Genomic DNA, 15505 nt, shown 5'->3' on the forward strand with positions numbered 1-15505 from the left:
GGCCAACACCCTGCTCTCTGTAAGGCTGCCCTTCTGTGCACAGCACGTGTGGGGAGAGTTGGCATTTAAGACCGGTTCTGCTTCCTCCTGGTAAATCCTGGCAGAGGACGGGAGGGGTAGTCCGACCTCAATTCTGGGCGGTACCTTGTCAGCTCTTTCCAGAATCTGAGAGTGCTTAGCTCTCCTTATCTTTCATTTGGCTTCAGGGGTAATTCCAAGGCACCAGGAAAAGTCCCACCCATACTGGTTACCTGCAGATTTCTCTTGTCGTAACAACCACTCTGTTTGGTTTATGGAGTTATTCCCACCACAGGTGAGGAAACAGAAGCTCGGAGAGGTGCAGTCACTTGTCCAAGGCTGCTCAGCGATAGGCAGTGGATGAGAATTAAACCCAGGTCTGGCTCACCTTAAGGCCCTCACATAAAAGCCTGGGGTCCAAGTTCCTGAATCTCAGCTGGGTCATTTCCTAGCTGTGTGGCCTTGGGCAGGGTTACTCACTTAACTTCCTTTGCCTTAGTTTCCTCATCTGTAAAACATGGATGACAATTAATGCCCAGGGTTGTTGGAAGGAATAAGTACGTTATAACTTAAGACGCTTTATTACATTTGCCACAAGGACTGTTGCTGGCGTCATCCATTGACTTCTTCTACGTCCCACAGGAGAAGTGCCTTTCAAGCCTCAAAGTCTGGGAAACAGATATTGAGCAACCAGCAGTCACCATGAGTTGTGTTTCCCCCTTTGCTTTGGCTGCTAGGAAGCTCAGTCAAATTGCTGCAGGTATATAAACCTTCCCGGTCTCATTTTTTCTACTTTTCCCTTTGCTGTAATGTTTTTTATGTCACTGTGTCTTACTGCCTACCCTATGAAGTTACATAACATTCTCCTGGTTGTCGCAGACTGACGTTGCCATCACAGGGGAAGTTGAGGGCAGTGTAGAGATCCTAGAAAGCTGCTCTTCCAGATGGTGCCTAGTCCTTCCCCCTCAGAGAAAAGGGTGTTTGAAAACTGAACCACTCTCATGGGAAGGAGTGGGTGAGCAATACTAGAAAATCCCTTTAATCCTTTGAATGCTGAGGTGGTAGGACAATGCGCTGATAAGGTCTGCAAAAGGAGGATTATCTTATAGGTCCCCATATCAGCTTAAGGTTGATGCAGAAAAGCCAAAAAAGAGGCCTAAGCAAAGTGTAGAGGTGGGGTCCATCCTGGTCTGGCACGGGGCCCACAGTGTGGGGACTCAGTCCTCCTCTTTATTTCTGCTATGCCATAGCTTCTACTCCCCAAGCCCCTCCTGCTCCCAGATGGTTACTGGAACTTGCCAACATGTCTGCATTTCAGCCAGCAGAAGGAAGGGAGGAAGGACGAAGAAGGGCATTGCTTTCTCCCATTAAAGATACTTCTAGAAACTGCAGATAGAACACCCCCCCCCATCTTTCTCCCCACTGACCCGTTTTACAGCCACGCCTAGCCTCCAGGGAGGGTTCATCCCTGCAAACCTGGCTTTCTCCGAGCCCCTTTCCTTCACTATAAACACACCAACCACCTTGTAGGGCTCTTAAGAGGATTAAATAAGAACATAGTAAAATATAACAGGTGTTGCGCAAATGTAAATTTCCTTCTATTTTTAGTTCTCCCTTCCCTCCATTACTTGGGAGGAAGAGGGAAGCTTTAGCTACAACTGGAAAGATTTAGGAGCAATAAAAAAGAGAAAATATTGCAACACACACACACACACACACACACACACACACACACACACACACCCGGAGCGCTGGGGTAACAGATTCCCTTTGGCTGCAATCAGTGAGGCTGTAAAACAGAAACTAAGAAGCAGGGCCCGGGTCCCATGTTGATCACTAGCGGTTAGATATGTGTAGACATGGGGTGGGGACCCAATGAGCTTGGAAGGACGGCATCTGCCCTTCGGTTCCTGAACATGGCCGTGATTGCCTTCCCTATAGGCTCTCAGAGCTTGCACAGGCCTGTCTCGCTCTTTTCCCCCTCAAGGCAAGCATGGGCAGTTTCAAGGCTGCACACCAAGCAAACTGGCACGGGGTGCAGCATTGGGGAGTCTCTCATTCCCTTGACGCCCGCTTCCTGCCAGGACTGAGCCCCCAGGAGCCCCTCTGGGGCCTTTAAAAGCTGAGCTAGTGAGTGCAGGAGACCAGCAGGCAGCTGGCTCTGCTCGGGGCGGAAGCTGCCGGGCATGTTGCTTTCCGGGGGTGTCTCACCGGGGCAGGGATGTTGAAGCTGTTTGCACAGGGCTGGGCATACAGTGGGGGCCCAGGAAGCAGTAACCCTTATTACCAGCAGACGGGAGGTGTGAGAGGGGGCAGAGGGGGTCCAAGAAGCCGAGGACTTGGCACCACGGAGATGAGGTGGGACCTGGAATAATGGGGAGACCTGGAAAGTTACCAGGTCTGAATGGGGAGAGGACAGAGGTGGGCGGGTAGAGGGGAATTCTCCTCTCTCCATAAAGGCTTTTGTGTGCCAAATCCTGGGCCGGGGCGGGGGGGGGTGCAGGGATTCACAGTCCAGCTCCTCCCCCACCACGACTTTGCTTTAGGGGCACCTGAGTTCTCTCTCCCGAGCTCAAAGAATTAGCTAATTAGGCTGGTTCTGCCTAGAAGGCAGAGGTCGTATTGGCTTGTAATTCTGTGAAGTGTGCAGGGGAACTAAGCCGACTTAATCGGCCACGGCTCTGCCTTCTGTCTCGTCGTGAACGACACAGACTGGGTGCTGGTACTTCAGGGTGTAGCACGCGGCTTCCCTTCCCCCCACCCCCATGCCACCTCCGGGGAGGGCACGGTGCCCACGGAGCTCACGGTCAGGCGGGGGAGCCGCGCAGCGCACGCACAGTGGGGACCGGCAGCCCGGGCGGGGTCTGCGAGGGCAGGGGGACCCTCTGATGCCGCGAGGCAGGACTGGGTGGCCTCTGGAGCGGGGAGGGAGCGCTGGCTCTCAGGGGAACGCTAACCGCTTACCTGGCGGGTGCTGAGCCCCGGGAAGGACATTAAGCCAGCAAAAGAGGGAAAGAGAGAGAGAAAAAGAGAGAGAAAGACTTGGACGGAGATTGAGATTTGAAAGGCCCACAGAGTTTACTAGGAGCTCTGATTTCAAGATTTGTTAGTCTGAGTCGTGTCCTAATTTCTACCAGGAATGATTGAATCTGGCATAATTGCCTCGCGCTCATTCCTCACACGCTTTTCACGTGCCCAAACTAGGTTAACGTTGAAAAAAAGTCTTCTATTTTTGTCCCCCAGGTAAGGCAAGTTCACGTCATTCTATCATTTGTCTGGTCAAGGCCCTTCTCTGGTTTCACTTTCTACAGATCTTTCATTTCCAGCCTGGCCGCTATACCCGCCACAGGGGAACGCTCGTGCCTCTGGTCCGTCCTGATGCGTGTGCAGCCATATAAAACATGTAGGCTTTCGTGTTAACTTATGTCACCGGTATTGTGCTACTGATGAGCTCGTTTCATTTGTTAACCAGTTCGACTCAGCGGCTGTTTCAAAGTTCCGTCTGTTGCTGGAAAGTCCAGGGACCAGCAAGCTATCCGTGGATGCACCCGGGACTCTGGTCTGTCCTTACGGGGCACCCATGTTGGTGACATCTCCATCCAGGTCCTGCTCCGCAAACAAGGCTTCAGGGAATGTCCTTGTAAAGCCCCGTCACAGGCCTGGTGGGGTTGTTTCTCTGGGGGTGTAGACCAAAGAGTGGGAATGCCTAGTCACTGGGTTGCCCCGGATGACCTTCCAGAAGGTCCTCCTGGGCTCTCTTCCACCAGTAGGGCTCGGAGGTTTCTTTCCCGCCCTCCCTTACCAACCCCCCTGCATCCTCCCTGCACCTGTTGGTGATTTTTAGTTCATCTGGTACATATAGAACATCTCATTGCTTTACCAGGGGTGTTGCTGAGCGACGTGTGGGTGAACACCTCTGTCTGCACGCCAGCTGTCTGGATTGCCTGTCCCCGAGCTGGCTAGTCGTATGCTTTCCCCTTTGCCCCATGTGTTGGTCCTTTTTCTTGTGTTGGTTTGTGAGAGTTCCTTACTTATCACTTTTAGACATCACTGGGTTCTTCTCTCATTGTGATATGTGTCTGTTAAATGCATCTGTGCTTTCACAGAATAAAAATCGATCACTTTTATGTTGTTACATCTCTCCCGGTTTTTGTTTTTGGCCTTAGAAATTGTGTGTGTTTAAAAAGCCCTTCCCTCTACGCCAAGCCAAAAAGATTCTCTTATGATTTCTCCTCTTAGCTTTATAGTTTTAGTTAAAAAAATTTTTTTTAATGTTTATTATTTGAGAGGGAGAGAGAGAGACAGAGAGCAAGCAGGGGAGGGGCAGAGAGAGAGGGAGACACAGAATCAGAAGCAGGCTCCAAGATCTGAACTGCCAGCAAAGAGCCCGACGCGGGGCTCGAACCCACAGACCACGAGATCATGACCTGAACTGAAGTTGGCCGCTCAACCGACTGAACCACCCAGGCGCCCCATGGTTTTATTTTTTAAATTGAGGACTTTGATCCATGTGGATCCTGTCCTGTGTTCTCTGTACTGTAGTTTGTGCCATAAATCAGTCCCATGCCCCACCCCCCACCGCCCGCATTTTAGGCTTTCTCCTCCAGTTTAGGGACCACCGTTATCAGGACTCAACTTGGCTCATGAGGGAGGCTCCTGTTTCTGAGTTCTCTCCACTGTTCTGCCATCCATCTGTTTTCATACGAGTATTACAGCTGTTTTTATTACCACTCCCCTGGGATAGCTCTTCATTCCTCAGAGTCCAGAGACTTCGTTCTTCTCTTCCAAGATTCAGCAACTTTCTTCTTCCAGATTATCTTGAACAGGGGCACGTGGGTGGCTCAGTCGGTTAAGCGTCCCACTCTTGATTTCAGCTCAGGTCATGATCTCATGGTTTGTGAGTTTGAGCCCCGCATCAGGCTCTGCACGGAACCTGCTTGAGATTCTCTCTCTCCCTCTCTCTCTGCCCCTTCCCCCCTTCCCCACTTGCTCTCTCTCTAAATAAATAAATAAACTTTAAAACAGAATAACTTGGGGGCGCCTGGGTGGCGCAGTCGGTTAAGCGTCCGACTTCAGCCAGGTCACGATCTCGCGGTCCGGGAGTTCGAGCCCCGCGTCAGGCTCTGGGCTGATGGCTCGGAGCCTGGAGCCTGTTTCCGATTCTGTGTCTCCCTCTCTCTCTGCCCCTCCCCCATTCATGCTCTGTCTCTCTCTGTCCCAAAAAAATAAATAAACGTTGAAAAAAAATTAAAAAAAAAACAGAATAACTTGGTCAAATTCTGTAAAACACTGGCTGTAATTTTTATTGAAGTTGCATTAAAATTTCTGGATTGATTTGGGGAGTTAACGTATTAATGACGGTCACATGACATTTATATCTTTTTTTTTTTTTTTGTCATTTGATACCTTAAGACTTTTCCTTATACAAGTCCTGAGCATTTGGGTCAGTTCTAAACTAGTTTATATCTTTTAATTGATAACATGAGCAGCATGTCTCATTGGTTATTACCAGTGCAGAAGAATGCAGTTCATTTTTAAGTTCATTGTTTTGAACATGTTTCAGTCCTGTTGGGCTTTTGTTCTATCAGTGCTGACATTCTTATCTTAAATGTGAACAGTGATAGTTTTCTCTCTCTTCTTCCAATTATTTTATGTTTTATTTCTTCTTGTCCTAGTGCGTGGGCCAGCACCTCCAGTGCCATATCGAAAATGTAGTAGCAGTCAGAGCAGGCTTCTTGTCTTATTCCAAGTATAAAAAGGAACAGGGCTAAGATTCTCAGCTAAAGATGGCATTCGCTGTAGGTTTTATGATGTAGCATCGATCCAGTTAAGGAAATTCTCTTCAATTCCTTGTTGAGTTTGTAAACATAGATGTCAAATTTGACCAGAGGTGTTTGCCAATCTCTTGTTATAATTCTCGCACTTGTGTGCTAAATCCTACCGTGTCTAAAAGTAATTATAGGGGCGCCTGGGTGGCGCAGTCGGTTAAGCGTCCGACTTCAGCCAGGTCACGATCTCGCGGTCCGTGAGTTCGAGTCCCGCGTCAGGCTCTGGGCTGATGGCTCAGAGCCTGGAGCCTGTTTCAGATTCTGTGTCTCCCTCTCTCTCTGCCCCTCCCCCGTTCATGCTCTCTCTGTTCCAAAAATAAATAAACGTTGAAAAAAAAATTTAAATAAATAAATAAATAAATAAATAAATAAATAAAAGTAATTATAAAGTTCGGTGTGCCGGACTGGGTTACGTGAGCTTTATAAATGTTAACTCAGTCCTTTTAACAACTCTGAGTAAGGCATTGTTTTTTTATCCCTTTCTTAGATGGGCAAAGGACGGTACAGAGAGGCTAATTAACTTGCCCAAAGTTGCACAGCTTGTCGGGACCAACTTTAGCATTTGTAGGGCCAGGGAAAGGGTATATATGAATAGTCATATATCAATTCTAAATATATATACAATGGAGTATTACTGAACCATGAAAAGAATGAAATAAGCAACATGAATGGAGCTGGAGGGTATAATGTTAAGTGAAATAAGTCTAAGACAAGCACCACATGAGTTCACTTGTGTGTGCAATTGAAGAAACAAAACAAATGAACAAAGAAAAACAGAGCCAAATAAAAAACCCGAGTCTTAACTGTAGAGAGCAAGCCGGTGGTTTTCCGAGGGGAGGTGGGTGGGGGGGATGGGGGAAATAGGAGATAGGAATTAAAGGGCACTGAGTGGTGTAGAGAATTGTGGAATCCCTCTATTGTACACCTGAAAGTAATCTAACACTGTGTATTAACTCTGTCTTCAATAAAAAAACGTGAAAACTATCCTGAAACAAAAAAACCCACTCATATATAACTTAAATTTCATTTCAATTTAGAAATCAAGTTATAAAACGAGTTAACAAACGGTTAAATAAAATATATTCTGCCCTCCTGCCTGAGAAATCTACCTTGATAAAGATCAAGTCCAGAAGATACCAAGATCACCGAATTTAATTATTACCAGACATTTCAGTATTCTATTAATAAGTCAGAAATATCTGGATGAGTGATGAAGTCACACATAATTCATACATTACCTATTTGTTTCATAGAACTTACTTCCATGGCCTCCAATTCAGTAAAATAACTACATTTTATTGTAATCAAGGCTTTCACACGATTTGTGTTCTCTTGATAGCAGCGAGATAAAAGATAAAAAACCAAAACATTACGTACAAAGTATACAGAATTAGACTTTTATGAACTATAAATTAAATGTAAACAAATAAAAAGAATTTCTTTAGCTTTTAGAAGTTTTTGATCTGAAATTCAAAATCAGCTGTGCACATTATGTGGCAAAGTGTACATCAATAAAATTTTTAAATTCAAAATTATCTGAAGCTTGAATGTATCTGCCCTTTACAAACATAGTTCTAGCAGGGGCGCCTGGGTGGCTCAGTTGGTGGAACGTCCGACTTCGGCTCAGGTCATGGTCTCACGGTTCGTGGGTTCGAGCCCCGCGTCGGGCTCCGTGCTGACGGCTCGGAGCCTGGAGCCTGCTCTTAATTCTGTGTCTCCCTCTCTCTCTCTGACCCTCCCCTGCTCACACACACACACACACACACACACACACACACACTGTCTCTCTCTCAAAAATAAATGAAATTTATTAAAAAATTTTTAAAAATATATATAGTTCTGGCCCTCAATGTCCATCCAGTTGCCAATGCAAATAATTAGTATCATGCTTTGACCCTTAGTACATTGAGATCCAGGCACATTGGGATGTTTAAGAGTCCTAGAAATTGGTCAGTGTTTCGAGTGTCCCTGAGCTGCCACATGAGGGGCTGTGAATGGTGCTGTGGTCCGGCTAATTCATGAGTGCCTCTATTCCCACAGATGGGAGCCTGAAGGAAGGGAGGGAACGGTCCTTCGTTCCGCAGGCATCTATTGCATGGGGGCGGGGCTGGGAGGAGGTTTGGGATGTTGGTTAATCTGTGTTTCCTCTTAGCAAAGTGCTTCTGCTGCTCAGTGCCTCTCACCCCTCAAAGCTGGGTCCTTCTGGTCCCCGGCCTTTGCGCTCGGGTGGCCTCTCGTTTCTGTGATGTTGAACAGGAGCTTCTGCACGCGCTTCTCTGGGGCCTGGACGGTGTTAGTCATCAGGGTGGAGGTTGGGTCGTGTGGCCGAGTGACTGAGGATGCACACATGCACGCGGGTAGGTGTGCGTGTGAGTGAGTGCACGCATACGCGTGTGTATGTGTGTGCACAAGCGTGCCCGTATGCATGTGTTGTGTTGTGTGTGCATGTCTGCATGTGCACACATACTGGGGGTGGAGCCCAGGGTCCAGGGCAGGATCCAGGGGAGTTAGGCAGCTAGCGAGGAATGGAGGGGTCGTTGGCATCGGAACCCAGGCTGTCCGACCTGATCTGACCCGTGCTGCCTCTCTGCCAAGTTGCTTTAACTTGATGCTTGCCCTGGTTAGCTGATCCTTTTGAAAAAGTTTTTTAGGGGCGCCTGGGTGGCTCAGCCCTTTGAGCGTCTGACTTCAGCTCAGGTCATGATCTCACGGTCCATGAGTTCGAGCCCCGCGTCGGGCTCTGTGCTGACAGCTCGGAGCCTGGAGCCTGCTCCGGATTCTGTGTCTCCCTCTGTCTCTGCCCCTCCCCTGCTCATGCTCTGTGTCTCTCTGTCTCAAAAATAAATAAAAACATTAAAAAATTAAAAAAAATAAAAAAAAAGTTTTAATGTTATTTTTAAATTTTTTTTACTTTTGAGAAAGAGAGAAAGAGGGAGACACAGAATCCAAAGCAGGCTCCAGGCTCTCAGCTGTCAGCACAGAGCCTGGTGCGGGGCTCAAACTCACGCACTGTGAGATCATGACCCCAGCCAAAGTCGGACGCTTAACCGACTGAGCCACCCAGGCACTCCCGGTTAGCTGATATTAAAGTTGGAGTTACATTCACTTACGTTCATGAGTGGAATGGGCTTATGATTTTCTTTGCTTATCATATCCTTACTCGGTTGTGAAATTCACCTTGTACCAACTTCATAAAATGAGTTCGGTGCTTTTTCCCTATTTTCTATAACCGAGGGATAATCCATTCGGTAGAGCTGACCTCTGTGCTCACCTCTACACTTACGTGGGGCCACGGCCCTCTGGGGGGGCTTATCTTTAATTACCATTTCAACGTTTATTTATTTTTGGGACAGAGAGAGAGCATGAACGGGCGAGGGGCAGAGAGAGAGGGAGACACAGAATCGGAAACAGGCTCCAGGCTCTGAGCCATCAGCCCAGAGCCCGACGCGGGGCTCGAACTCACGGACCGCGAGATCGTGACCTGGTTGAAGTCGGACGCTTAACCGACTGCGCCACCCAGGCGCCCTCTCTTTTTTATTTTTATGTTTAAGAAACCTGCTGTTGTGGGGCACCTTGGTTTTGGCTCAGGTCATGAACTCACCATTTGTGGGTCCAGCCCCAGATCTGTTTTTTTTTTTTTTTTTTAATTTTTTTTCAACGTTTATTTATTTTTGGGACAGAGAGAGACAGAGCATGAACGGGGGAGGGGCAGAGAGAGAGGGAGACACAGAATCGGAAACAGGCTCCAGGCTCCGAGCCATCAGCCCAGAGCCCGACGCGGGGCTCGAACTCACGGACTGTGAGATCGTGACCTGGCTGAAGTCGGGTGCTTAACCGACTGCGCCACCCAGGCGCCCCTAATTACCATTTCAATTTAATGGTTTATTCTGCTCAACTTTTTTGTTTCTTCTTTTACCGATGTTGGCGTTTTATATTTTTCTGGAAATTTCTGTTGGTTTTCAAATTTGTGACCTGCCCAGGACAGTGTGGGGCACAGGTGGGGTTTCCTGGCTTCCCCTGTGAGTGCTGCCGCGGTCTTGTCCTCCGGGCTGTGGTTTCTCTGCAGGGGCCCGGCCACCGCCGGCTCCTGGTGGCTTCTCCTGGATTTCGGCATGGAGGTCAGTCTCCTGGGGTTCCCGGCAGGGGCCTGGGCTGGCTTGGGAGCCATGACTCAGCAGCCAGCATTCATTCTTGAACTTGTCAGGACTGTGTACGGTTAATGTGTCATGTGGGGCCTCCAGGTGGCTGTAAGCGGGGGGAGAGAGTCCCTGCGGGAAGGGCTCTTCAGAAGGTTAGTGATGCCTGTTGGCCGTGGTGTGTGCTGAGGGAGTGAGCAGGCGACACTGCGTGCTGTGCGGCTGTTCCTGATTTCAGCTATTCGGTCCCGCTGAAGGCCCCTGTGGTTGTAGAGGTAGTTCAAGGCAAGGATTTTAAAGCCCGTGAGATTTGTGTTCAAATTCCAGTTTTGTCAAATTCCAGCGGTATGCCATTGGGAAGTTTTTCCGTCTTCTTACCTATAGGTTGGAAAATTGGATATAATACTGACCTCAAAGGGTATGTGTAAGGCCTAGGTGAAATCATACACCCAGCATAGGAATTGTGTGTCAGTTAGGAATCCCACCGACCCAAACTGGCTCAAACAAAACAAAGACATTGATTGGCTCAGAGAACTGAAAGCCCCAGAAGGAGCCTGGCTTCAGGAACGGTTTGATCCAGAAGTGTATGACGTTGCCCACTGGCCCCATTTCTCTGGGACGTTCTCGGCTCTGCCCTTCTCCCCAGGCCCACTTTATCCTCAGGCGGTCGCGTAAAGGACCGTGGGCGTCTCGGATCTGACACGTGCATGCAAAGCAGCAGAAAATGGTTCGTGGGGGCGGCCCTCTGCGATGAGAGAAAAAAGTTCTTTCCCAGAAGCCCTGAGTTAGTGTCTCCTCGTCATTGGCTTACATCGGGTCACTTGTCCTTCCCTAAACCAGTCACTGTGGTCAGGGGGTTGGGACACAGCCCTGGGCTGAGGGTTAAGTACAGGGTGGGGCCAAAGCCAGGTGCAGGGGCTGTTGACCGGATGGGGTGAGGCCGCGGTGGCTGCCCCTGTTGATTGTGGCCACCTCCTAGCTGGCCTTCTTGCTTCCGTCTGTGCCCGCCCCCCATCCTTAGTCTAGCACCAGTGGGGTTCTCCTAACGTGGGGGATGGGGAGCACGACCCCTCTCATCCTGCTCAGAAACCTTCAGGGGCAACATCTTCCTTTATGGTTTCCTGCCCAGGCCCTACATGCTCTGCACTCCGTGCTCCCCACTGCAGTCCTCCTCCCCACTGGAAACCGCCCCACATGCCCGGGTCACTCCCTTCCAGCCACGCTGTGTCCCCTCCCACCTCGGGGCCTTTACCCCTCTCTTCCCCAGATACCGGCATGCTTTGTGTCCCCATGTCCTCAGGTCTTGGTCAAGTGGCTCCTCCTTGGAGAGGCTTTTTCTGATCAGCCTGTTTAAAATAGGAATTTCTTCCCGTATACCTACCCCCTGTCCCTTGCTTTATTTTTCCTTGTAGCCGATATTTTATAAAACAAATCTGTTTCCTGCCTCCCTCTGGCACATACGCACACACCAAGGGCAGCTCCGTGGCCGCCTTTTCTTGTCCGCTGCTCCATTGCCGGGCCCCGCACGGTGCCTGGTATACAGTAGGCGCTCGATAATTTGTCAGAGGCTGTAGCTCTAACCCCGCCCTCTCCTGCTACCAGCCCAGTGAGCGCTCCGCTCTCACGTGCCGGCCTTGTCCGAGGACCAGGGTAGGAGGCTCCAGGGACGAGAGGTCACCTGCCCCAATGATCTGTGACACGTGGCCCGGACATCGGTGTGTCTGCTCTGATCCTGGGGGGCAGCTGGGCACCTGGGGAAAGGCGTTGCTTCCCCCCACCTTCTCACCGTAGGCTGCCAGGATCTTATTAGCCCTGTTTACACGGCCAGGATGTCGAGCGATTAATTTTTAATGGCTTGGTTTATTGCATGTTTGAATGGTTTATTGAGTAATTCCCACATTTAAGTGATTAATTCCCCAGAGTTCAGAACGACTGGTTAGTTTTACATTAATCAGGGTTTCTGAATGCCAAGAGACAATCAATCAATCCTCCCTGCCAGGGAGAGTAATGTTAGAATACCTCAAGGTACAATGGAGTTAAGAAAAGGGGTAATTAAAACCCTGTCTTCTCCTCATGCAAATTTGATGTCTCTCTCTGTCTCTGTCTCTCTCCATTCTGCCTCCCCTGTCCCAGCCTCAGTGAAGGGACTCCCTGAACCCAGCTACTCCTTGGAAGGATCCGCTCCACCCTGTCCTTGGACTTCCTCTAAAGAGGTTCAGCCCATCTGCCTCCGGGAGGCGGGGTCTGCTCAGCTCCCTGCCCCTGGGAGGGGGGAGTCTGGAGCCATGGACGGTCCCCGGCTTCTGTCCCCCAGCTTGGTTTCTGATCTGCAGAGAAGCTGAGAGCCATGTCTGGCCTCATGATGAAATGTCTGGTTTCACCTGATTGCCTGGCAGGTGGATCTCCCCACGGGAGGCAAGGGCAGGGTGCTTGGAGTGGGCGCTCTGCCTCTGGGCCCTACCATGGGTCCCCCGTGGCCTGGTCAGCCACAAACAGGAAAGAAACGTGAGCTGCTTTTGCGTCTGTATGAGTTCCTTATGGCTCCTATGACAAATGACCACAAACTTCATGTTTAATACAAGACAGATTTATTAACTTACGGTTCTGGACGCCCGAAGCATGAAGTGAGTCTCAGGGGCTGAAATCAAGCTGTTGGCAGGGCTGTGTTCCTCGTGGAGGCCCTAAGGAAGGACCCATCTCCTTGCCTTTCCCAGCGTCTAGAGGCCGCCTGCACTCCTGGGTTTGCGGCCCCGTGCTCCCCAGCAGTGTTGCTGCCTCTCCAGATCTTTCTCTGACTCTGACCTTCTTCCTCTCTCCTCCACATTTAAAGGACCCTTGTGATTCCCTTGGGCTTGGCTGGATAATCCGGGGTACGTGCCCAGATCAGATGATGAGCAGCCCAAATCCCACCTGTAACCTTAATGCCCCTTCGCCACATAAGCTGACATGTCTGCAGGTCGGGGGAGCGGGACAGGGACGTCTTTGTGCTGTGCCGACCGTAGGTAGCATCGGGAGGCTGAGAGCAGCGTGGCTGTCTGGTTCAAGGCATGAACTCTGCAGCCAGAGACTCTGGGATCATGCCCTAGTTCAGTGCTCAACGGCTGTGGGAACTTGGTAGGTTTTCTACCTGTGCCTCCGTTTCCTTAAATAAACACCCGAGGACAATGCTGGTGGCCAGCCCACAGGGTGGCTGTGCTCACGAGATGGGGAGTGAAGCGCCCGCATGGCACTGGGATCTTGGGACGTATGCTCAGGGTGAGCGGCAGTCAAGTGCCAGTATCCGAACGCGGGGGTGTAAAGCCGGGGTGACGCTGCCCACGTCACCGGGTTCCTCAGGAGCCAGTGACAGTGGGGATGAAGATGCCGAGTTCCTTGCAAAATGTTTCCAACCAAACGCAGTAATGGGCATGGGCCCCAGAGGGAGCCTTGATGGACAAACCCTGGAGGGCTCTCGTGCACACATAGCGTGCAGACCCCGCGGGAGCGAAGACCCCCCAGGTAGACAGGTAGCAGTAAGAGGCTCCATCAACTAACGGGAGCTAACGTGTGATGGTTCTGTGCCGTGCCCTTGAGGCGATATCGCTCGTCCTTGGAGCATCCGTGAAAGGTAGTTTTGTTCTCATCTGAAAACGAAGGCTTAGTGAACTGGTTAGCCTGAGGCCACATGGTTAGTCAGGGCGGCGCTTACCTTGGGCTCTGGAAACCGCAGGCATGGATTTGAATCCCGAGCGCCCTGTGGACTGGGTGTCTTGGAGCCGATGCCTTCCTTCACGTCTGTCAACTATAATGACTGTATCCATACACTGGAGACGGGTCAATGCCCTTGTCATTGGCTTCTTGTGCAGGTTAAATGAGATCATATGGGGGAAGTGCCTTGCCCGGTGCCTGGCACATAGTAAGCCCCAGCAGGTGTTCTGGGTTGTGGTAGTCCGTGGAGGAGGGAGCTCCCCGGTGAAAGTTGTCTGATGCTAGAAGCTTTCTGGAGTAAAGCCTTGGTTTTGGGTCTTCAAGGCTGGAGACATTTCAGGGAAGGGAATTTCAGACAGAGAAGAGATGTGAAATGGGTAAACTTCTCAAGAAGCAGATATCACCCCGTGGCTCTCGCCCCAGGTGCACGGATGGGGAGGAGAGCGAGAGGTGAGGCCAGCCAGGGGGCTAGAGACTGGTGCCTTCCAGCAGAGTTCACACCCTCTCTTGTCGGCAGTGGGAGCTGGTGGAGGGTTTCGACCAGGGAAGTTACCAGAGGCTAATGGAGGAAACCAATGTTTTAGGGATACAGAAGCGGAGTCCGCATGGAACCATCATGTTGCCAGCATGCCAATGTGTTTTAAAAACTGTAATCATTCGGGGCACCTGGATGGCTCAGTCGGTTGAGCGTCCCACTTCGGCTCAGGTCATGATCTCATGGTTCACGAGTTCGAGCCCCACATCGGGCTCGCTGCTCTCAGCCTGTCAGCACAGAGCCCACTTCGGGTCCTCTGTCCTCCTCTCTCTCTGTGCCTCCCCCGCTTGCACGCTTCCATAAATAAATAAATATTAAAAAAGAACGGTATTCATTCAACACAAGTTGATTTAACAAAAACATGCCAGCCATTTGGTGGGACCATGGAAGCAAAAGACAACAACTTGTCCGCCTTAGAGCCTGGACTCTGGTGACACTTGGAAGACAGACAACAGGCCAGAAGACATACAACGTGTGTACTTGGATACGGGCTGCGGGACTCGTAAAGGTCACTGCTGTGGTGACGGCTGGGAGCAGAGCGAGTGGACAGGGGAGGGCTTCTCCGACAGGGCAACCCTTGAGCTCAGACTTGCCTGACGAGAAGCACCTGTTTCCAGAAGAGCTGACACAGGTGTTTCAGATGGAAGGTAAAGGGAATCCAAGGCTCTTGGGGAGGACAGCATAGGCTATGGCCCGGGGACGGAAGGACCAGAAAAAGGCTGGAGGCCTGTGCTCTGTGGGAGAGGGTAGAATATAGTATTGGAAAAGCAGGCAAAAGCTTCATAATACAGAGTCCAGAATTAACTGCCGTTTGTTCTGATTTGGTTCAACTTTTTTCTCCACTGGATTATTCCCATCAGCACAAAACCTTAACATATTATTTCTCATCTACTAAAAAAAAAAGCCCTCCAAGCCTCCTGGGGCCCCATATCCCTCCATATCTATTGTTGTATTTCTTTGCTTGCTTTCATAGCAGAACTCATCAAAATCGTCTATACTTGCCGTCTCTGATTTCTGTTCTCCCAGCCTTTCTTTTCCTGAAAGCTTTTAATTTTAAGAAGCGTTCATATTTCGAGAAGGTGCAAGAACAGTTCAATGCACTCTCAAAAACCCTTCACCTGTATGCACTAGTCATTATCTTCTGACCACATTTGCTTTGAGGCTGCTTCTATATACACACGCTGTTTTTTTTTTTCCTCCCATCTACTTGAAAGTAAATTGCATGACATTTTACCTTAAATACTTCTTCATGTATCTCTTTAAAATCAAGGATATTCTCCTTCGAAACCACAATATAGTGA

The sequence above is a fragment of the Lynx canadensis genome, chromosome C1, assembly GCF_007474595.2.
Source record: "Lynx canadensis isolate LIC74 chromosome C1, mLynCan4.pri.v2, whole genome shotgun sequence".
NCBI lineage: Eukaryota > Metazoa > Chordata > Mammalia > Carnivora > Felidae > Lynx > Lynx canadensis.